This window comes from Canis lupus, chromosome 8, assembly GCF_048164855.1.
Source record: "Canis lupus baileyi chromosome 8, mCanLup2.hap1, whole genome shotgun sequence".
Taxonomy (NCBI): Eukaryota; Metazoa; Chordata; class Mammalia; order Carnivora; family Canidae; genus Canis; species Canis lupus.
The window spans coordinates 10118799-10144575 of NC_132845.1; the positions used below are offsets into that span (position 1 = coordinate 10118799).

Genomic DNA, 25777 nt, shown 5'->3' on the forward strand with positions numbered 1-25777 from the left:
CACTATATTTTAATCTCCATAATGCTATGGACTACATTTATCTTGTTTACTACTATTTCCCCATAAATGTCTTCTTGTATGTTAACTAAATTTATTTCAAATTTACTTTGCTGTACCTTACATAACAATATTGTAAAAAGATTCTTAAATAGTTAGCTTAAATACATTATTACATTCCTTTCATATTTCAAAGGGAGAAATTAAAGTTAATATGATGTGATTTTTGAGTGATTATTGGTCTTTAAAAAATCAACTAAGAAACAATTATATGAAAACTAAATGCATTATATTTTGGTAGATATCTTAGCAAAGGAATGGACAATATGGTCAGATTAAATGGTATTTATTGAATATGTACCATGGAAGGTATCTCTACTCATTGTTTTTTTTTTTTTTATATTTTATTTATTTATTCATGAGAGACAAAGAGAGAGAGAACCAAAAACACAGGTAGAGGGTAAAGCAGGAATCACGCCCTGAGCCAAAGGCAGACACTCAACCACTGAGCCACCCAGGTGTCCCTCTACTCAATGTACAAAAGGCAAAGATAAGAAAAAAATCTTTCCTCAATGGAAGCAGGGTACACATAAGAAAAATTCACAAATAACTGCAATATTGAGCAATCTCATTAATTTTCATTATATCCCACTACCATTTAATGGATTTTGTAAGAATTTATCAAATGCATTAAACTGGGATCTACATGTTTTGTATAAACTGTCTTTTTTTGTGGACAAGACAGGCTTTTTATTCATTTGGTTCACTGGGTTTTTTGTTGCTGTTGTTGTTTTTTGGCTGTAAATTAAATAAGCAAAGAGAGGGGTCTATCTTTAATTAACAAAACAAATATTAGTAATTCAGGACCTCTAAATTGACAGTGGCACAGTTCTTGCCAAAAGTTCATTTGAGACATCTGATATTTGAAAGAGGCTGTCTTTTGGACAGGTTAATTATCTGTTCCTCCAGATTTGCAAACTCAATCTCTTTTAAGTCAGATTTTCAGGATGCAGCATACGTGGACTTCATTATCTTAGCATCCCATAGAAAGGTCTTCATTGGATTACTTCTAATGTGAATGTCCATGTTTTCATAAAAATGTGTGAAGACATCTTCCATTATCCTCATGTCCCTAAACATAAGAAACCACATGTTAAAGTCTTCCTTCAATTTTGAGCCAAGAAAATGTTTGTGTTTGAAGACAACCTTGGGAGAACCACATTTTTCTTTTTTTGCTTTGGCTGCCAAGATGAACAGACATAAATTCAGTGTTTATCTACAGTGATTGACTCATCACAGGTGTCTGATAATAGCAATTCTTCTCTTCCCTTAAAGTGCTTTTTTTTCTTGGCAAGCCCAGGAAAGAATGTCTAAAAGAATTGCTTTATACAGTATAAAAGCTACATTTCTTTAAAAAAACAACAAAACAAAACAGAAGCACCAAGTATAAATACTAAGTACTAAATAATCAATAAACATGATAATTATATAATCATGTTACCCAATGCATAATTCATTAATTATCAGTAAAAGTTCACCTTTTTTATAACACAAAGGCAGTTACTTCATTTTATATATTCCTTAAAATCCATATGAAATAATGCTCTGAATAAACTTTTTTGTCCATAAGGAAAATTAATTGAATCATTCAAATTTCTTCATCTATACATCTATTAAAATGTAAATTTTGAACTTATGTACTAGTTAGTATTTTTGATATTGTTTATAATATGAATATTTTTTATTCTAGAGAGATAAAATATAAAAAATGCTTATTCTAATAGAAATTATTAAACCTCACCATTATATTCATTAAAAAGACTAAAATTTCTCAGAACAAAGAATTATGAATCAAATGTTAAATGAAGGATAACATTATTATAATAATGGCTCTGAAGTAAATATATATAACATTTGAGAGATTAACATGTAAGATTACAGTCTTATAAAACAATAACTTTACAGTTCCAGGCATAGACCAATCTGTAGAGCTGTGTAGGGCTTTGGTCACCCATAAAAAACTCATAATAATTCATTTTGATCCTCATAAGAACTTTATTTTTATATTGCAAGAGCTATTAGAATATTTAAAAATGATTTTTAAATAATATGAGGATATATAGAATCCATAATTTCAAATTAGTAAGTCTAAAAACAGCAAAGCATACTTATTAGAGTGTTGTATTGGTATAAAATATCAGACCATATAATACTGATTATAATTTTTGGAAAAAGGTTAGTATAGAATATAAGGCAATATTTATGAAACTTTTTATTTAGTGTTTTATTTGTTGTTTTGGGATAACAGCACAGAGTGTGACAAGCTAGTATAAGAAATCATTTTCTGGTCTTCTCGAAATAGTAGAGCAAACAAGAGAAAAGTTTTCTTAATGTGTTCTATTCATCTGAATGCCTATGCAGTTTTAGTCATCTTGTTAATTCACAATCATATAAGGATTGTATGTCTTGCTAATTGAAAAAAAAGAAAAGACTCATGAAGCATAGCCCCAAGCATTATGAGAATGAGAATATCCCTTTAGCCAAATCCAAATACCTAGCATTCCTCTCACTTTTGAGTTAGACCTTATTGATGTAAATTTATTCCATATACAGTTTAACACTGGAAAGCCTGGGTCTTCCCAAATGAAATGTAGAATGACCAAACAAACACTGTTCGTTCAGAAGTTCTATACAGCTTAGTTTCTAGTATGATCCATATTATATATTTTTCCTAACCAGGGAGGTAGCAGCAGGAAAGAGAGATATTATACAAACTTGAATTTAAAAATGCAAGAGTATGGGGCCTCTGGGTGGCTCAGTTGGTTAAGTGTCTGCCTTTGGCTCAGGCATGATCCCAGGGTCCGGAGATTGGGCCCCCTGTGGGGCTCCCTGCTCAGTGGGGAGTCTGCTTCTCCCTCTGCATCTGCTTGCTACTCCCTTTGCTTTTGCTCTCTCTCTGTGTCAAATAAATAAATAAAATCTTAAAAAAAAGTAAATAAATAAATAAAATAAAATAAAAATGCAAGAGTAGATATAGTAATATTAACTAAACTGCAGAGCATAGAAAATCACTAGAGACCCCCCCCACACAAAAAAAAGACTTCAGAATGATAAAAGGGTCCATACACCAAGAAAGTTTATGGACAAAACAAGAGAATTATAAAATACGGGAAACAATAACTGATAAAACTGAAAGGAGAAACAGACAAATCCACAATTACAGTTTGAGTACACCAACACCTCTTTCTTGAATGGTAGAATAATTGGGAAAAAATCATCAAGGGTATAAATGAAACTCAACATCTTCAACCAACAGTACCTAATTGACATTTATAGAAAACTCCATCCAGCAACAGAGGAAATACATGTGTCAATTTTCCCAAGAAAAATAAAAAAAAAATATTTGAACTGAATCAAAATGAAAATACAGCACATTAGAATCCATGGACATACTAAAATAATGCTGAAAATGAAATGAATAACATCAAATGCATACATTAAAAAAGAATAAATTTCCAAATCAATAATTTTACTTTCCATCTCAAGAACATTAAAAAAAAAAAAACAGTGAAATGAACTCCACAAGTAGAAGAAATAATAAAGATAAGAACACAACATCAATGAGATTAAAAATTAAAAATAGAGAAAACTCAATGAAAGAAAGATCAATAGAACTGACAAAACTCTGGAAAGACAAAGAACAAAAGAAGGCACAGATCATAACTATAAGAAATGGAACAGAGGATATTACTACAGATATACAGATATCAAAATGATAATATGATAATAAAGAAATACTATGAGTAATTAAACACAACATTTTGAGAACTTATGTTAAATGAAAAAATTCTTAAAAGAATACAATTACCACAACTCACAAAAAGTGAAATAGATGGTTTAAATACTCCTCTAACTATCAAGGAAATTAATTTATAATTTTAAAACTCCTCAGAAACAAAATTTCCAGGCCAAGATGCTTTTACTGAAGAATTCTACCAAAAATGTAAAGAAGAATATCAATTCTACACAATATCTTCCAAAAAGTAAGAAGACATGATTCCTAATTCACTATATGAATCTAGTATTAGCCTGATAACACCAAAACCAATGATAGAATAAAAAAATACAGAGCAATGTCTGTCATAAATACAAGAAAAATTTGGAAAAATACATTCTCAAAGAGAATTCAGCAATATATTAAAAAGAAATACACACCATAACCAAGTGGGATTTATTTCAAAATGTCAGTATGGCTCAAGATTCCAAATTTAATTAGTGTGATTCATCATAACAACAGGTTAATGAAGAAAAATCTTATTTATATTAATTGACACATAAAATACATTTGATAGAAACTCCCAAAATAGAATTAAGAAGAACTTCTTTATTTTTTTTAATTTTTATTTATTTATGATAGTCACAGAGAGACAGAGAGAGGCAGAGACATAGGCAGAGGGAGAAGCAGGCTCCATGCACTGGGAGCCCGACGTGGGATTCGATCCCGGGTCTCCAGGATCGCGCCCTGGGCCAAAGGCAGGGGCCAAACCGCTGCACCACCCAGGGATTCCCAAGAAGAACTTCTTTAATGTGATAAAGAACATCTACTGAAAACCTACACCTAATATTTTACTTAATTATGAAAGACTGGATGTTTTCTTCCTATGATTGGGAACAAGGCAGGGATACACTTTCTCACAATTTTTACTCAGTGGAACAGAGTGCTAGAAGTCTTAGTCAATGCAATAGGCTAGAAAATAAAATAAAAACTTACAGATTAGAAAAGAAGAAATAGGGCAGCCTGGGTGGCTCAGCAGTTTAGCACCACCTTCAGCCCAGGGTGATCCTGGAGTCCTGGAATTGAGTCCCAAATCAGGCTCCCTGCATGGAGCCTGCTTCTCCCTCTGCCTGTGTCTCTGCCTCTGTATGTGTGTGTGTGTGTGTGTGTGTCTCATGAATAAATAAATAAAATCCTTAAAAATAAATAAAAGAAAAGAAGAAATAAACAATTATTTCTATTTGCAGTGGAAATAATTGTCTACATAACAAATCACAAGAAATCTACAAAATCTCTCTTAAGAGTAGTAAGTTCATCAAGGTCGTGACATTGAATGTACAGACATCAAAATTAAAATACACTATCCTTTAAAATCACTTAAAAAAAGAAATACTTTGGTATAAACCAAACATGTACAGGACTTATAAGTTGGAAACTACAGAACTACAGTGAAATAAATAAAGATCTAAGAAATAGAGAGACATATTGTGCTCATGGATTGGAAGCCTCTACATAATAAAGATGTCAGCTGTTTCAAAATTGATATACAGGTTTCACATGATTACTATTACAATCCCAGTGAGGCTTTATATGGAAAGGCAAAGAAACTAAAATAGAAATTTTTAAAAAATACACAACAATGTAGAGTGAACAGTTTATCTAAATTTAAATCTTCTTATATATAGCTGTAGTAAACAAAAGTGTGTAGTATTGTAAGAAGTACAAATACAAGGATCAATGGAATATAATAGAAAATCTAAAATTAGAGAAACAAAACTATTCCCAACTTATTCTTGAGAAAGTTGCAATAGAAAGGTAGTAGAAGAATGATAGCAATATCAATAAATGGTGCTTACACCACTTGATCATCCGCAGGCAGAAAGTAAATCAGTAAGGAAAGAGAAAGAAAGAAAAGAAAAAAAGAAAGAAAGAAAAAGAAAGAAAGAAGAAAGAAAGAAAGAAAGAAAGAAAGAAAGAAAGAGAAAGAAAAAGAAAGAAAGAAAGAAAGAAAGAAAGAAAGAAAGAAAGAAAGAAAGAAAGAAGAAAGAAACTTAAATGTAAGTCTCTAACATTTAAAACCTAATGTAAAATGGACCACAAAATTAAGTGTGAAACATGAAACAACAACAGCAAAAAATGTAAAACATTAATGGGCTCTAGGGCTAGGTAAAGAGTTCTTAGACTTAACATCAAAACTGAAATCAATAAAAAGGGAAAGGAAAACTTATTGGACTTTTTAAATTTGTCAAATTTGGACTTAATCAAAATTTAAACCATTTTTCTCCAGTTAATACATCATTAAGCTGATACAAATACAAGTTACACACTGGGAGAAAGTATTTTCTAATCAAATATGACAAAGGACTAGTCCTGAAAAATATAAAACACTTCCAAACTCAACAGAAAAAAATGCTATTAGAAAGTGGGGGGAAAAAAGAAAGTGGGGGGAAAAAGACATGAAGAAAGATGTCATTAAAGAGAAAACTAGATGGCAAAAAAAAAAGCACATGAAAAGATTATCAACATCATTAATATTAAGGAAAGGTAAATAAAAATAACAGTGATATATCACCAGAATGGCTAAAAAAAAGAAGAAATTGTGATGACCCCAATTGCTGAAGAATTTCTGGAGAAATGACCACTCATACAAGATGTAAGATGTATTCAATTGATATGTTCAAAATGCTTAATGAAAGTAACATGCCAAACTAGAATTCCTTTATCCTTCAAAAAATATCACTCAAAAATGAAGAGGAATTCTATTTCTAGGTAAGATGGAATTTGTGGCAGGCTAAGGCTCTAGCTATAAATATCTAGGGGGAAAACGAAACCAGAAAAACAGCAGAGAGCTGCAGGAGCAACTAGGAGTAGTGAAATTTAGATTCCACAGAGAAAAGACATGGGAAGAAGGGAACTGATTTTCTATAACTTGTTTTTCACTGGAAAACTTTGTTGAATTTGGTTGCAGGCACGAGGCTGAGGATTTGATATTGTCCTGATCAAGGAGCCCTGCTGGGGGGACTGAGAAACTAGCAGGACACTTGCCATCATCACAAGCCTACTGAGAGCTGATCTAGGAGACTTGAGGAGCATAATCAAAGGGCTAATTTCCCACTAACATTTTTTGAATTTAGAAATGGGATGAGGTGGAAGGCTTAAAAATAAAACAATACAAATGAACAACAACAGCAGAAACAAAAAAGAAAAGTTAAGATTATTATTATTTATTATAGCAAAGTTTACAGTAGCCTTGCAGTAGGAAGATAGTGACTGGAATTCTGCACCCATTAGAAAAGATACTGTGAGGTCCAAGCTCTCATTTAAAAATCCTATAGGGATTCATCCAAGGCACAGGTAAAAGTCAGATGTAGATTGAGTATTACCCTAACAGTAAACTTTCCTCAACTCAGCTCACTGCCCTATCAAACTTGAAACATCTATGAGGGAAGAAAACAACATTTGAATTCTTAACCTCTTTTTTTTTTTCTTTTTTTAATTTATTTTTTATTGGTGTTCAATTTACTAACATACAGAATAACCCCCAGTGCCTGTCACCCATTCACTCCCACCCCCCGCCCTCCTCCCCTTCCACCACCCCTAGTTCGTTTCCCAGAGTTAGCAGTCTTTACGTTCTGTCTCCCTTTCTGATATTTCCCACACATTTCTTCTCCCTTCCCTTATATTCCCTTTCACTATTATTTATATTCCCCAAATGAATGAGAACATATAATGTTTGTCCTTCTCCGACTGACTTACTTCACTCAGCATAATACCCTCCAGTTCCATCCACGTTGAAGCAAATGGTGGGTATTTGTCATTTCTAATAGCTGAGTAATATTCCATTGTAGCCAAACTGTGGAAGGAGCCTCGGTGTCCAACAAAAGATGAATGGATTAACCTCTTTTATACAATGTTGAGAATTCAGTCACTGAACCTGAGGATGAGAAGAAACATTTGGACACACAAAGAGAGAGAGAGAGAGAGAGAGAGAGAGGGAGAGAATCTGAAAGTACAAAGGCACTGATAAGTTATAGATACTGGAGTTTTCAGATTAACAATTTTAATAATTGTTGTAAGTATGTTTCATACAATAGAAAGAAACACGGAAAATGATAGGTGAAAATGGAGAAATGCATAAGATATTTCAAATCCATGTGAAGAATCCAACAGAAAAGTCTACAACTGAGAAATGTAGCATCTGAAATTTAAGAACTCACTAGATGAATTCAAAAGATTAGATGTCACAAAAAGCCATGGTAACAAACTGAAAGAGAAGACAATAGGAAAATATCTAAAGTAAAATAAACAGAGCCAAAGTGAATGGAAATAAAGCAAGGAGTCTGTGAGATACATGTGATACAGAGCGAAAAGGTACAATGTAGGTCTAACTGGAGTCCAGAAGGGAAGAGAAGGAATAGTAAGAGAAAAAAAAGAAGAGATGATGGCTAAGAATATTTCAGACTCATGAAAGACGTTTACTCATAGTTCCAGGAAACTCAGAAAACCTTGTAAATGCATTATTTACAATATAAAAACAGCAAAGTTTTTAGGACATATATGTTAGTTAAACTGCTGAAAGAAGAAAATCTTGAAAATAGTTCTTTGGAAAAAAAAAAAAGCAACAAGAAAACAAAACAGTGAAAAGACCAGAAACCGGAAGAAAATGGAATGTCTTATTGGCAGCAGTAAAAGTGTGGTTTCGATGTCTATTGAAAATACCCTTCAAAGATGAAAAGGATTGTTCTCAAACAATTCCAAAAGAAATGCCATTTTTACACAGGGCAAATCTGAGATATTTTGTCAGCAAACCTGCAAAAATAAAGTTCTAAGTGGAAAATGCATAAAAAATGGTGTATTGGTGGTACAGAATTATTAAAACCTAATTTATAATCTCTAGAAAATTTGAATGTAAAAATCTCTAATTCTGCAGGTTATGGCCTCTGTGTTAACTGCTGTTGAATGCGGTGTAGACTGCTTGCTTGTTTAGATGGAGAAGTTAAATGAAGAAAGTAAACTCCTCTATTCATAATATAAATATAGAATGAAGATCACATATAAGTCAAATAAATTATGCATAATGAGAGGCAAGAAGTTTATTTACTGAAGCTGCGATTCTTGTAGCTCACAGAGTGTTCTTTTTCTCCATAAAAATCCACTGCTACACGAGAAAAAGGATTGAAATTTTCAAACTATGCCTAGCACAAAATGAGTAAGCAGTAAATATTTCCTGGCGGTGGACTTTAGAGACCGGAATATGATGGTTCCATCAGTGTAGTTCTAATTAATACCGTATTATAAGTTCATCAAACTGAAAATGAATGAAAATGCACAGATATCAAAAGGCATATGGAGGTATCCGAAAGTTTGCCTCAAAAAGTAAATTGAAAACCAACCAGGGCTCAGTCTAGTGGCATTTAGCATTCCTATCACCCATAAGCTGTCTGTGATATAATTATTATCAGCATTTCTCCTGGAAACAGTTAATCCATTACTTAATATGTATTTGGAATTGAGTCAAGAAAAATATCAGATAGAAAGCAGTTATTTGGCGATTTGCAGTCTTTGTAAGTAACTCGTGCTTGTAAACCTGGCTGTCTGATTGCCTTCATTTAATCCGTCGTTTTCATTTTTAAAAAGCCACCAGTTATCTTGAAAAACTAAAATAAAACCAGCCTCTTTTTCAAAGATGGAATATTGTATCTTAGTGTAGAGGTACACAATGCACTGATGCTGATAACAAAATAGAATCAAGAAAAATTAAAGACATTTAGAGCCTAGCTCTTACAAGATGCATTCTTGTGCCTTGGACTGACTTTATGTGAAGAGGGAACATGGAAGAAACAGCACCATCCGACAGGCAAAGGAAAAATAGAGCAGGAGGGCTGAGCGAGGGAGGAATGTGGAAAGAGGGCGACGGTGCTGGACCAGAGGCAGGGGACACATAAGCTGGCAGGAGAGATCAGGACAAAATGAGCATTTATGGGGGGGGGGGTGGGCTGTGACTGTGGCACCAGTGCACAACCTCAGCTGCTTGTAGATGTTCAAAATTAGGAGAACATGCAAAGTCCCCATCAGGATGGATATGTGAGAGGGGAGAAACAGATTCGCAGGCTTCTAGGCCCACAGTTTTTCTTAAAATTCACTAGATACAAATTACCCCCCCCCAAAAAAAATGTGGGAGGGGAGTCTGAAATATTCTGCAGAATACAAAAGAAGCATGTAGCCTGGCCATGTTTGCCAGGGCCTCAGAATCGCATTCTTTTACAAATTCTTCCTTCGGTGACACAGTAAGACAGACATGTATGATTTTCCAGAATGTCATCTTCTGAAGGAATCAAGCCTTGTTTCTCACACTATGAAAACCTGCAGTTAAGGATCAGGGTCATTTTTACAAGTTGGGTTAAGTGTACATTTTCCCTCAAGGTCATTATGTGTTTCTTCACTCACTTTCATACACACAAAAGCAATAAGAGAGTCCAAAAGGCAAGAAATGTCTGAGCGGGAGATCAGATTTGGTGCTAGGCAAAGAGAAATTAATGTGTAACCGAGGGCCATGTTACTTCCCTGCTAAAATCCACTTGGGGGTTTTATTGGTACATTCATAATGGTTATAATGGAAACAAAACACTTGTATTGAGGACTGACTACATGCTAAGAACTCCTCTCGGTGTTGAACATATTCACTCATTTCATTCTCACACTTTGCAAGAGGTATCATCATTGCTTCTGCTTTACAGAGGAGTAAACTGACACATAGAGATGTTAGGTAATTTGTCCAGATTTGCATTTTTAATAAATGGCAGAGCCAGGATCCAGTCCCAGGCTCTGCAGTTCCCAAGAGCGCTGAAGCTTGAACATATAACATCCCTCCTAGGTGCTCCTATTGCGCACCCTTGGCTCATTCCCACTGCCTAAGATAACTGCATCTTTCCCCTTCCTTCTTATTCATCTTCCCATTAGAATGTAACTTGTTGCAGAATATAGCTCTTTACATGTATTTTGTGCATCACTGTATTTCCATCATCAAAATAAGGCTGGGTCCATACTTGGAACTTAATAATTGTTGGCCGCAAATAAATGAGGGTGCTTATACTGATCATCTACTCTGTGCTACCTGTAATGTTGGAGCCTTCCTAATTGTCTCAATGAACAATGCTGAAGAAATTAATAAATGAGTGAGAACTCAATTAAGTGGTCAGGTCACTTGCAGATGTGATGTGACGAGAAATGGGCTAAAGCCACAGATTAGAATTCCTGCTGCTTCTTGAGGATGCTTAAAATGTCCACTGTTAGATTTGTGTCTTTAAGTTAAAGAGTGTTTCCAAAGATAGCTCATCTGGGGTAACTGGATTATTATTTTGTTGTTTGAGTTCTTTCTCTCCCCCTCCGTCCCTCTTGTCCCGGTAGCCAGAAAGAGCGTCCACTGGTGTGGAGGTGGCTGTGATACTTGGCTCTTGGCCTGGTTAAAGTGTCCTTGTGTCTAGATGGCAGTGACATCTCACTCCTTAGAACTTTAGAGAAGTTCCATCAATATCTCTGTGCTCCCAAGAAATCTCGAATACACCAACTCCCATCTAGAACTAACTTTTCTCTTCCCCACTTTCTACCATCCTGCACCCCTTTATTCCTCTTCTCCCTTCTTTTCCTGGGACTTTCCACTCTTCTCTACTAAAAGGATGAACCCCTGATAACAAGAAAAAGGATGAGTCTGGTTTAAGGCTTGGGGATCCATTGTTGGGAAGCAGAGAAGGGAGGTGTTTTACCTCTTGGGGCTGGATGGGGAGGCAGTGGGAAGAGGGTTTCCATTTCCTTTTTTGTATTAGTCTGCAAGGGCTGCTCTAACACAATACCAGAGACAAGGTGTTCTTGTCTCCGTTTCCAGAGGTTGACAGTGCAAGATCGCCATGTCATCCGGTTTGGTTTCTCCTGAGGTCTCTCCCCTTGCTTTGCAGATCGTTGCCTCGTCATGTGTCCTTACATGGTCTTTTGTGTAAGTGTGAAGTGTGTAGTCCTACTTTCTCTTCCTCTCCTTATAAGACACCAGTCCTGTTAGATTAATGATTAATTCACAAGGGTGACATTTAAACTTAATTACAAAAATCAAAGCCCTATCTCCGATATAGTCATACTGGAGGTTAAAGCTTCAGCATAGAAATCTGAGGGGTACACAGAGCAAACCATAACACTTTCCTTGTGGTATCTGAATCCCTCCTAAAACATTTATAAATGCCTGCACCTTACAGGAAGGAGGAGAATTTCAGAGAGCTCTTGGCTCTTGTTAGATGAGGCATAGTCCTCCTACTAATATAACTTTTAATTTTTATTCTCTAAACTTATATGTGTGCCCTTGTTGTACTTCAACTATTCAAAAATAATTTTTAGTTTTCTCCCTCAGTGTGGTGCAACACATATCCAGGGCATAATTAATTTTGCAGGATTACCAAAGTGTCCAGAGAATTCATTGTATTTTTCACATGAGGCCATTTCTATATTGATGTAGTAACCTTTTCCTCCTTCACCTAGTACTGTACTCAAAAAAGCCTGTAGACCTCTGGGGTATCGGTGTAAGTATTTACATGCACAGAAAACTTTACCTTGTTGAGTGTTCAAACAGCTGGTTATTAAAAGATGTTCTGAAAAGTTACGACGCATTTTAAACAGGTAAGAGAAATGTTGATATGTGATTTTTTAAAATATATTACAAATACCCGAAACTGGTAGTTTCAGAAATAAAGCTTCACACACAAATTTGCTTCACACACAAATTTGTCTTTTGTTTTGTTTTTAATTGACATAGAATGCTTTTGGGCAAGGATAATCCTTACCTTTTGGTCAAGGATAAATTTCACTACATTAACCCCTACTTTCTACTAGCTCTATTACATAACCTTCCTACCCTATAGAGATATACAAAGCTCACATTCTATGTTTAAAAGGGCAGGCAATCCATGGCATATAAATATTTATAGAACATCAATTATTTATTCTATTGCAAGAAACTCAGAAACATTAGGGTGGCTCATTGGGTATATATGACTTGAGGTAAAAACTAATTTTTAGGTGTCTACCATTTTTTATATAGATGAATAAATTATTATTTGCACATTTTAAGTGTTTGCATAAAAAATAATAGTCTATTAAGAAATGGCCTACATGATTCATTTTATAAAATAATAAATAATATTCATTGCCAATAATTCAATTTTAGAAGACCTCATATTAAACTTTAGATCTTTTGTTAAAAATCAGGAAAACTAATCAAATCGTGGTCTGCATTCTCAAAATCAATATGGCAAAGTATTGTTGTCCAGTGTCCCTCCTACTTCCTATGACTTTATTGCCTTCGTAGCTTCTCAACTGTAACGTGTGTGATGTTTCTGGTCCACATAGCTTTTGAATTTGTGACTACGCCTTTATGTTTCTCCTTAGGTTGATGACAAATGAAAAGAACTCACATCAAACAAATCCCTTTGTTTAGTTTAAGCAAAACAAAGAGAATTATGGGCTTACATAACTGAAAAAGGTCAGGGATGAAGCTATGTTGAGGAATACCGAGATGCAAGACTTCAATAGTTTTTGTTTCAGGTCTGATACCCTTTTCTCTTCATTAGACTATGCTTTCCTTTCCTTTGGCTTCATTCACAGTTTAAACAATATTTCACCTAAATTGCACAGCCAGAGATTTAGGAGACGAGGGAGCATCTCTTGCAAGTATCTTCAACACATCTCAGGGAGAACTTCCACCGGCTTCGATGAGAACCATGATTTGCTTTCCAGATGAATACTGTGGCTAGTGTTTGGAGTTCTCCAATGAGGCTTTGGTCATATGGCCAGCCCTAGATTTCAGGCATCGCTGGAACAACATGGACCAATTGGAAGCTGTGCTTGTGGGGATTAGGTCAAACAGAACAGAATAGTCATTAATCTTTTACTGTTTGACCTTCCCATCTTTTCCTCAACATGGATAATATAAAAGCATCTTTTCTTGACAATGGTACAACTATACTGTAAACTAATTCAGACACATTTCAAACTCTTCCTAGTATGGTCTTACCTACTATCTCATGCACTTAACTTGCAGCCAGCACCTAATCTAATCTGGTTAACTAATAAGCCATTCTTTTGCTTAGGGTCAGAGTGACTTCTTCTGGCCTGGAATGCATCCTCATCATACTCAATGTACTGTTACAGTGACTGAAGAGGACATCTTCAATAAAAACTTTAATTTGGACAGGGAAAGTAGAGAAAGAATATGTAGTATTTATGTCTCCTACCAGGCACAATGTCCTTTGTGTGCATATAGCAAAGACTCCCTGCTGTGCAGTGAAGAAAGCTCTCTACAATCAATCTTCCTGTTCTTGATTTGGTTCTTTCAGAAGTTTTCACAATTGCGTTGTCCAGAACATCACTTTTGAGAATGATATTTGAAAAAAATACCTTTCTGGTGATTGCTGTGGTTTAGCATTGCCTTCCTATTGGTACAGATATGCTTTTTTTGTTTGTTTGTTTTGAGAGGGAGAAAGAGAGTGAGGGGAGGAGAGGCAGAGGAGGAGGGAGAGAGAATCTTCAGCAGCCTCTATGCTCAGTGCAGAGCCCAACACTGGGCTTGATCCCACGACCCTGAGATTATGACCTGAGCCAAAATCAAGAGTCAGACACTTAACCGACTGAACCACCCAGCCACCCCCTTTATTATTTATTGTATTTTTATTTTATTCTATATTTTCTATTGGTGCAGTTTTGTATTACAGGGGCTGGGGATTGCTTTAGGAGTTAGTTAAATAGTCATAAGATTTTGTTTCCCAGCTTGGGAATTTATTGGGCAATACAATGAATTTCACTTAAACGTATGTTGGCCTCCCATCAATTTGTACACTCCTTGGAGTAATTACCAGAGCCAAGGACTAGAGCTTTTAATCTTCAATCCTAGTATTAGACTATATATATATATATGCTTGGATTAAAGATTAAAAGCTCTCTCTCTCTCTCTCTATATATATATATATAGTCTATGTATATATATTTATTTAGTTTATATATATTTAGTATATATATTATAATATAAATATAATATAATATAATATAAAATAAATATATATTTATATATAGTCTATATATATATTTAGTCTATATATATATATTTTTGCAATAGCCTTTGAAAATATTTTGCTCAAATCTCTTGCATTTAGTGTAATGGGTCTCCACCTTCTCTCTGGGTCTTCACCTCTAAAACAGTAAAGCTGATCTATCCTTGCCTCAGTGAATCCCAGTATGCTGCTATTTATTTATTTATTTATTTATTTATTTATTTATTTATTTGCTGCTCTTTATTTTTATCATTTTTTAAATCATGGGCTTATTTTTTTTTATCATGTGTAGGTAGTCGGGGTAAATCCGAAGATACCTGGGAGGTTACCCATGGCCAAATCTTATTTCCATCTTGGAACCCATCTTACCTCATGTTTTATTTCCATTTTTTTTCTTTATTATGGAGGTTGGCATGTGGGGTTTTCAGCCCTAAAATATACATGAAGTTCTTACAATCAGATTTCTTAGAATGTTGAACACTGGACACACAAAAAAATTCTAAGTGGAGCTGTTTCTTCTTCCTTCAATGTTCCACTCAAGTCAGATTATTTCATTTTCAGGAATTTACTTAAGGTCAGACATGATAATTAGCCAACTAATTTAAATATCTTCATTTTATATCAACTTTCCTAATGTCCCAACCTACATAAACACATGCCCTGAGTTGCAGTATCCAACAATTTACCATGGGAGAAAGGGTGACTCTTTACAACCTCGAGCATACCATTTACTGCCTCAGTGTCTATAATTTCACATTTTATCATGTGTCATTCCCAAAAACCTACTTTCTCAATTTTTGCATTACCAATTTTGTTTCTATTTGACTAGTTTTACTAACAATTTTGAAACTGAGATTCATTTAACTGGCAACTTTTACATTTTTCTTTCCTGATTAGTTCTTAAGATACTATAATAAGTATCTTATTAAGTATAAGTATTATAATACTCCTTATAATACTTATATAAAATATAATATATTTATAATATATAAAAGTGATGGAAGTTAAACATTAATAGTATTTTTTAATCAAAACCCTCTTACAAGTGACAAAAACCAACTAAGGGGATATATTGTTAACATTCTTAAAAAGCATGTGGGAAACCCTTGTTTCCAAAGACTGGAATTATATCACTGGGGCTCTTTCAAGATTTAGTTCTCAGCTCTGCTTTCATTGCTTGGTTTCATTATTGGTCAAGCTTTTTGTTTTTGTTTTGTTTTGTTTTGTTTGTTTTCATCTGTAAAGATGGTCATCTTTTGCCATCTTCATAACCTTACCTGTAAGAGATGAATGTCCTTGGCTTGCTTTAGGTCATGGATCCCACACTGTGCCTCTCTACTGCATACGTACAATTATATGAACTATGCTGGATAGCCAGGCCGGATACAGTTCCCATCTATGCTGCTGGATAATGACACAAATCTCATCATTGCTGAGAACAGGAGGGGTTCCTCAAAAGTAAATAGGAAAACCAGACAATTGTTACTGAAGACTACACTATTTTCCCCTCCAAAATAAAAAGGAAATTACATTACAGCACAATTGTCATAAAAAATATGACCCAACTCCTTTTAGTTTATGAAAGTAATCAGGACAATGATTACATTATGTCTTGTAATTACTGAAAAAATGGAATGAAATTACCTGATTCAATTGATAAAAACACGTTCAGCTAAGAAAAACAAATGGCTACATAATGCAAGTTAAATTGGAACAGAAGCAACTATATCAACATTATAAATTTTCTTTTACAAAGCTATGTATTTCTTGGAACACCTGAGTGGCTCAGTTGAGTAAATTTCAGACCCTTGGTTTTAGCTCAGGTCATAATCTTGTGGGTCATGAGATCCAGCCCCATATTGAGCTCTGTTCTCAGCTGAGAGTCTGCTTGAGGATTCTCTCCTTCTGCCCCTTCCCCCTTTCATGGACTCTCTTTCAAATAAATAAATGCATTTTTAAAGTATATTTCTTTATGGATTAAAGCCATTTATGTTTTACTCACCCATTCCTTCTGCCCCATCTGTCACTGAAGTCTGAGGATATCCTGTTACAAGGACTTTAAATGTCAGTTTCACACAACACCCCCACCTCTGTCATTTTTTCGTATTATTGACTACATGCCTTAACCAACTGAGATTAACTGACTAGTTTTATTAAAAATATATTAGCATTCACTAATGTCAGGAAAGAGTTTAAAGTAAGATAAATATACTCTTAAACATAAAACAGTTAATTCTACAACATGAGAAAATATTTGACAAAATGCAGCATACCATTTAAGCATTTTAAACAGTGTAAAAATACAGATTAGGAAATTACTTTTGAAGTGTCTTATAATGGTCGAATTAGTTCAGGAAGAACTCTCTGCTATTAGCTGCAGTGGTTTTTGACCTCAATAGTCTGTTCTTTTAATAAAGAACCATGGAGGTCAATGTTACAAATGAATTTAAGGCATAGGGTTTCACAAATATATAACTTATGGTGGTGGTTTTCAACTCTGCTGGATATTTGAATCTCCTGGGCTCAGACCCAACACTGGGATGTTTCTATTCAATTGGTCTGGTGTATTTAAAGCTCCTCTGGTAATTCTAATATTCAAACAGGGGTAAGTACACTGGGTTTGGTGAACATGCTTAGGAAATTAATGTTAAAAAAAAGGAAATTCATGTTTGCTAGTGCTAGCGTATCATCTTTATATTAGACAGAGTAGAACTTCTAAATCAATGAGTAATGTGCTTATTATGTATGTGCAAATTTATTTTATATTACTTTCATTATAACACACAAAAGATTTTCTGGTAATCCATTGCTGAATCATTATACCATTATTTTCAGAATGAACTTATTTTTAGTTTAGTTTCCAAAGGAAAGGGGATCTGAATTTCAAGGAGTACATAGTCTTCAGTAAATCAACTCCTTTTAAAAAATATTTACTGAGAACTGGGTAGCCACAATTTGTAGACACTAATCTAAAAGAGATAAAGTAGCAATCTGTAATTAATTGTTTTGTTTTTTTGGTTTTATTTATTTATTTTTTTTGGATGTCACTGAACAAAAAGTTCTGATACTTTCAGTACTTAGAAAAGACTAAATGAGAAGTAAAATGTGATGTTAATGAAATATATATAAAGATGAACATAAAGATTATTTGAAATAAAGAAGAGACTTATTTATATAGATGCAAAATATATCAGATAATAAGAGGAGAAAACTGTGAGCAATATTAGCCAGTACATTTGAAAATGTAGATGAATTGGAGAAATTCTTAGTAAAATGTAAATCATCAAACTTATTAAAACAAGTCCAAAATTTGAATAATCTGAAACTATTGAAAGAATTAAATTCATAATTATAAATATATCCCCAAACAGACACCAATACCAACCAAACAAAAACAAAGACAAAAAAAATCTTCACTAGTCTCAATTCATTTAAAAGCCAGACAAAAGGAAATGTTCTGAGAATGGAAAATTTACAGACCAATCAGAATTATGAGCATGGAAGCAAAATTTAAAGATATAAGGACATAGAATCACCAAAGTATAAAATATATATATATATATATATATATATATATATATATATATATATATATATAATGGGGAAGGTGTATACACCAGGAATGCTACTATAAGTTATAATTAAGGAATCTACTTAGGTTATTCATTACATTAGGGCACTAACAATGAAAAATATGATTATAATAATAGATACCAAAAAAGCATTCAATAAGATCAGTCATCTATATCTGTTTTAAAAAAGACTCTTATGACACTATTAGTGTAATCTCCAAAACCTGAAAAAAAATACTTAAAAAAGATGTATATGAGAAAATATACAAGTATTACTTCTTCTCTTCAAAATGGTTTTGGAAGTCCTGGTCAGTACAAAAACAAACAAACAAACAACAACAAAAACAAATAATAAAAACAAAAACTATCAAGATTTTTTTAAAGAAAAAAGAAAAAAACTTGTCTACATTAAAATTTCAAAATAATTTACATAAATTACTAGAGTTATTTGAGAATATATTAACATTCTGAATAAAATGCAAAGCCTAAGGACAACTGTTTTTATAGACATCGATAATTATTAGAGCAATAAAAAATAATATGAAGAACCCAGTAGTATTTCACAACTGTGTTTTATTTTTATGGAGAAAATTATGAAAGTCTATGGTAAGATTTTAAGACAACCATTAATGAAGAAATATACCATACTCATGGATAAAATATTAGTATCATGAAGATATCAATTCTCCCATTATCTACATGCTAAATGCCCAACTAAATAAAATGCTATGTGTGTGTGTGTCTGTGCGTCTGTGTATGTGCCTGTAGTCATAAGTCACTAAGAAGCTCCTGATGAAAAATATATGGTGGAGTAATATGTATTATAGTATTATGGCTTAGTATAAAGTTATTTTAAGGCAGAAAGAGACTGTAGTAGATATTGAAGTATTAAGCAATGGAACAATAATATAAATCTTTTAAAAAGTTCATATATATACATATATATATATATATATATATATATATATATATACATACAGAAACTTGGCATGTAAGAAATATCCCATTGAAGATTACTGGAGACTGATGAGCTGTTGAAAAAAAATTTTCTTGAGCAACTGGATATTTTTATGGAAATAAAAAGGATCCTTACTTAGCACTCAGATGAAAATTTCAGAGATGAAAAATTTAAAGAACCCTCGAAATTTATTTTTATAATAAAAAAGTGTAGAATATTTTCATGTCCTCAAAGAAGTTTTCTAAACAAGATAAAAAATTCTAGAAAGCTCAGTCCATTAAGGGTTGGACTTTTGATCTCAGCTCAGGTCTTGATCTCAGGGTCATGAATTCAAGTCCCATTGGGCTTGGAATTTACTTAAAAAAAAAAATCTTTCCCTATGCCTATCCCAACACTTGATGTGAAGATAAAAAAGAATAAAGGTAGAAGTGATATATGTATATATTACTCAACCATAAAAAGCATGAAATCTTACCATTTTCAATGACCTGGAAGAAGCTAGAGAGTATGATGCTAAGTGAACTAAGTCAGAGAAACAAACACAAATACTGTATGACTTCACTCATATGTGGAATTTAAGAAGCAATACTAATGAGCAAATAGAGCAAAAAAAAGAGAGAGAGGCAAAACATAAAATGCATTCTTAACTATAGAGAACAAACAAATGGTTTTAACCATTTTAACCTCTTTTAAGAGGGGAAGTGGGTGGAGGATGAGTTAAATAGGTGATGGAGAGTAAGGAGCATGTTATGTGTTGAGCGCTGGGTGTCCTATGGTGGAGTTGAATTACTATATTGTACAGAGAAAGTTAATATTGCACTGTATGATAACTGGAATGAAAGTAAAACCTTTTTAAAAATTTGTAGAAACCATCAGAGAAGAAAATGATGAGTTCAACTCTATTGAAATAAAAAACTCCAATGAATCAAAAGACATTGTAAAAAGGACTAAAAGATAAGCTATACACTGGGATACAATATTGGCCACACATTTAATCAAGAAATGATTAGTATAGAGATATATTACAATTCCAAAGAAGGAAGAAAAAAAAGCAAAAGCAATTTTTAAAAAATTCATCCACCAAAAGAGACAATGAATCCAATTTTATTTTATTTTTTTAAAGACTTTATTTATTTATTTATGAGAGAGACAAAGAGAGAGTCAGAGACACAGGCAGAGGGAGAAGCAGGCTCCATGCAGGGAGCCCTACGTGGGACTTGATTCTGGGTCTCCAGGATCACGCCCTGGGCTGAAGGCGGCGCTAAACCGCTGAGCCACCCAGCCTGCCCATGAATCCAATTTTAAAATGAAGTTAAAAGAAGTTCGTAGAAGAAGAAGTAAAAATATCTCATAAAATTAGAAAATATGCACACCTATCATTTAAATTGTGGAAGAGCAAATTAAATTCACAATGAGATAATATTTTACACTTATTATGTAGGCAAACTTTTGGAAAAATCAGACAACACCAGATGTTTTGAAGAACTGGAGTAATAGGAACTCATATAACTGTTGATGAAACTGGAAATTGGTATCAGCATTTTAGAAAACTATGTAGGTTGTCTGATAAGCTTGAGGATTTAAGAACTATGACCTAGTAATTTCTTTCCTTCACATATGCTCTAAGTCAATGGGTTTTGCAATTGAATGTGTATCAGATTCACCCACACAGATTGCTTAAAGACTGCTGGGCCTCCCTGCCCCCAGTTCACCCAAGAATTTCTAATTTTGCAAAGTATGGAGTGGTGATGCAGAATTTGCATATCTATCAGGTTCCCAGATGATGTTGCTGGTCAGGCAGGATAACATATTTTGAGAACCAAGACTGTAAAAATGGACTTGTATTTGTGCAAAGAGTCATACATAAAACTGGAAACAAACACATTTCCATCAGGAGAAGACTGAGTCTATAAAATACACTGGAATACAGTGCTGTAGTGACAATCTAAGAACTACAGCTATACAACAACATGGATAAATCCCTAAGCTAAAAAAGCAAGTAGCAGAAGAGTATATATAAAATATGTGCAAAATATATATACAGAAATCAATTTATATAAATACCAAAGCATGCAAAACATATACACAAACATAAATGTTTTGATAAAACAATACATAGGGGCACCTGGGTGGCTCAGCCAATTAAGCATCTGCCTTTAGCTCAGGTCATGATCCTGGGGTCTTGGGATGAGCCCCGCATTGGGCTCCCTGCTCAGTGGGGCATCTGTTTCTCTCTCTCCACCTGTATTTTCCCCCACTTATGCTATCCATCTTACTATTAAATAAATAAATAAATAAATAAATAAATAAATAAATAAATAATATAAATAAATAAAATCTTTTTTAAACACACACACACACACACAAAAAAAAAACAATGCATAAAACCAAGGGGAAGTTACATATATAGTTAAGAATAGTGATTATCTCTGCTGGGGAATAGGGGATATAAATGAAACAAAACATACAGGGCTTTAAATGTGTGCTTTAGGATGTATCAAATGGACGTCAGCTATTCCTTTTTTTAAAAAAAATATATTTTCAATTCACCTACATATTGAATGCCAATGTACTAAGTATTCATTAATAAGAAGAAAACAATCCCTAATTGCTATTAACTGTAACTACAACTGTTAATCTCTATTTTCATTGTTCTTCATAGCTGTTTTTTTTTTTAAAGACTGTCTATGTATTGGAATTTCCTAAAACAATTTTTAGAGACAGAAGTTTCTTTCTTATCTCATAAACCTCCAAAGAGTCTGAGCTTTTCAGTCTTTAGGTATATATTTCTTTGTGGAATGATCACAAATTCCTACTGCCAGCTAGCCAGGCCATTTCTCTGTGACCTGCCTTGAAAACTACTCTTTCAACCAGATACTTCCAATATCCTGCTTCCTCAGTCATGAATAATTTTATAAGAAATCCAAAACATTAATATTTTGAACTGGGATTCAAAGTTATCTCGTCTAACCATATACCTTTTGTGTGGATTTGTCTTGAAATGACACCAGAAGATGTCATTATTGAATTATATTGAATATCATATTGAATCATGTTATTGTAGAAAATTAAATAATTAATAAAGCCATTATAGAAATATATCTTCAAAACTAAAAATACATAATTCAGGGGAAAAGTGTCTTTGATTGTGCATCTGACTTCTACAACCCAAATACAAGTTCTGGATATAACTTTTACAAGCACACAGAGCAAGTCTGTGTAAAAGTCTTTCAAGTATGTAAAGTGGTTTTTACTTTTCTGTTAAATATTATTCCCTTTAATCGAGATACGGTCACATCCTATATTGTCTCAATAATCCATCCCTTCACATACTCAAATCTATCAGTACATCTCTCAGATTATGACAGTACCACCTATTATTATCAGAAAATGAGACTTTGTTGATATATCCAATGATAATTTTAATTCATTTTAGCAGAAAATATAACATCGCTAATGTGTGCTGAAATTGCTTCAGGTTAATGTCCTTTAGTCTTTCTTCTTAAGATTTCTTTATTTGAGAGAGAAATTGACAGAACAGGGGCTGGGGGGAGAGACAATCTAAAGCAGACTCCGAGCTGAGCGCAGAGCCTGAAATGAGCCTCTGTCTCACTACTGTGAGATCATGACCTGACCCAAAATCAAGAGTCAGCAGCTTAACCTTCTGAGCCACCCAGGCACCCCTCCTTTGACCTTTTGATAAAGCTTCCCGTTAATCCTCATTGTTTACTTCTAAGGTTCTAAGGTTCATGGTGTATGTAAAAGGTTTGTTGGTTTGTTTTTTAACATGAAGATTTAGATTAACTTTTATCTCATCAGGTTCATTTTACTTATCTATTCCTTTCAGATATTTTTGAGACCTCACATATGACAGTATGCAATATATGCAGTATATCATTTCCCTCCAAGCTTTCTATAACATATTACTAGCCTATTTCTCATATGCTCATCCAAAATACTGAGAAAAGAATTTGAATTAGGATCAAGATTAAATCTTGATCTTAATCAAGATTAGGATTAAACTCTTTCACTTTACATATTTTGAAGATTTTTTTTTAATTTACTTATTTATTTGAGAGAGAGAGAGAGAGAGAAAGCATGAGCCATGGGGAGGGCAGAGGGAGAAGCAGACTCCCCACTGAGCAGGGAGCCTGATGCAGGGATTGACCCAGGAACCCTGTGATCAGAGCCTGAGCCAAAGGCAGACAGGTAACCAACTGAGCCACCCAGGCACTCCTCTTTCTTTCACTTTAATATTGACCCTATCGTGAATATTTTTCTGGTGAGTCTATTTAAGAAATTGCCATTAGCAAAATAGTTAAGTACAAATGTCATCCTGTTACTCAGTAGTTTAAAATTTTAGTACTGTATCTCTAAAGGTATTTTTCACTTACCAATCTGGACATCCCATCCAAAGTATAAAGAAAGGTAGTTTGATATGTCTTATTTTCATGTGAGTGAGCATTTTTGACTTCTCTTAATTATTTGTGACTTTTGTCTAATGTCAAAACATCTATAAGCTAATCTGTATTAAAATCTTGCATAAGACCAATAACAACTTCATGTGATTTTAGTGTCCAGAATCCCTCTCTTTCTATGGGATGATTATTCAATTTCTGTATTCATTGACTCAGTACCTCTTTCATCATTTTTCTGGTAGGAGAATTTTATTTTTTCATGACGAAATCAATAACATGTTTTTGGGGTGGTATTTTCCCAAGAATACTCTTGTGACTCTGTCCAGTCTAATTCACTCTAGAATGGGTACATCACAAAAGATAGGTCAATGCTAGGACTTTAAAAATAAATAAATAAATGGAATGATTAGCTCTTTCTTCTGAGGTTACTGAGGTAACAGCATGCATCATAAAGATGGGTGACTAATTTGAGAGTGAGGGTGATTCTCTTTTCCAGGAGATGGAAAATCACTATAGTCAGAAGATTATGTTCCCAGATACGCAGAACTGAGAGAGGGAGAAACAGATCTCTGATAACGTTGTTTGTGTCCCAGGTTCTCTCCAATCAGCTGCATACTAAAGTTTCCTTCTGATGTGAAGCAACACATTCTGAAAGTGTGAGTCTGATATTATGTTCTTGAACCTCTCTAAAACCTTTGGGTGCCTCTAGTAACTGCTGGAGTCCTTACAAATAATATTGTTGCTTTGGAAAATCAAAGAATTCAACCGTTTCTTCACTTGATGACCAACTCTTCTGATTTCTGATAGCTCTTGTTTGCTTTCCATGCCAGCTCAAAGGAGACAGTGAACAGCTGAGAAATTGCATTATGTTAGTCAGTATTTCACTTCTTTCATACTTATTAGTGTGTTATAACCCTGTCTCTTCTGTTTTTCTACTTCCTGCTTTCCTTTATAGTCACAATAATTTGCTTATGAATTTTAGGGTGTATTTACTGATAGTTCATTTTGAGTTCCTTACGTTTTAAGGGAAATTTAGCTAAAGCAGTTTTTAAAGTAGTATTTGCATTTTAAAAATAGACTTTTATAGGAATATTCATATAAAAAACAATTACACACTAGCATATTTTTCTCTACTACTATACAAAGGAATTAAAATAAAATTGGTATGTTAGTTGCACGATATGTAAATTGAAAAGATATTTTATATCTTATTATTATTACAAGCTTAGTTTCATAAAACATGTCAAACCTTTTGGAGAACTGGTTTGAATAGGGCAGAACTTGCCTTTTTATTACTTTTTTATGTTTTTTAACTCATATTCATGGAAAACTCATCTCTAAATTTTCACTTCTGCACTGCTAAATATTTAATGTTATCAATTATAAGGATGTGTTTTTTCTATATGGTCATTTGATGTGTCTTTTTCATACAAACGCTGAGAAAAACACTGCAATGTGAAAGATGTAAGCCCTCCCTTTAGACTTTCTTCAATTGAGGCTGTTTTTGAAAGTAGCCTAGACCTTATTATTATTTTTTTTTAAATTGGGCTTCTAGGCATTCTAAGTGAGAAAACCATTTGGAAAATGAACCAATGAACTCCAGCAATTTAAAGGGTGTCATAAGTCTGTGACAATGACATTAGGAGTGGTACAAAGTTCCCACATCCATCTCAATGGACTAATTATGGTCACTTAAGTGTCAATGTTGTTAACTTTTTTCACTGCAATGAAAAGAGCTCACTACTGTGCTTTTCTAGGACAGCTGAACACCCACCATAGCAGGAGGTGGCATTCATTTGAAATAATGTGCAATAGGGAGAGCCTTTACGAACTAGATGTGCAGAAACTTGAATATTATTTTGATTAATTGGTTAATTGAAGTGCTGCTACTACTGTCCTTAAAATTAGAATAAAAGTAATGGTTACAGTGTTGTCAGCTAAAAAGTGGCAGGACTCCAACCGTGAAGTTT

General features: G+C 33.7%; 2 long non-coding RNA genes across 8 annotated transcripts in view; one reads left to right on the plus strand and one right to left on the minus strand.

Moving 5' to 3' along the window:
• Nucleotides 1–531: 531 nt before the first annotated feature.
• The window catches only part of LOC140637531 (uncharacterized), an 86400-nt gene continuing 61154 nt past the window's right edge, over nucleotides 532–25777 (minus strand). The window contains exons 4-5 of the long non-coding RNA XR_012034626.1: nucleotides 16137–16310; nucleotides 532–1129 (exon numbers count right to left, since the gene is read on the minus strand). This is a non-coding gene — a long non-coding RNA (uncharacterized lncRNA). The remainder of the gene's footprint in view (nucleotides 1130–16136; nucleotides 16311–25777) is intronic.
• Nucleotides 24274–25777, plus strand: part of LOC140637530 (uncharacterized) — an 87980-nt gene continuing 86476 nt past the window's right edge. For all 7 annotated transcript variants that reach the window (XR_012034622.1, XR_012034621.1, XR_012034619.1 and 4 more), the window contains exon 1: nucleotides 24274–24463. This is a non-coding gene — a long non-coding RNA (uncharacterized lncRNA). The remainder of the gene's footprint in view (nucleotides 24464–25777) is intronic.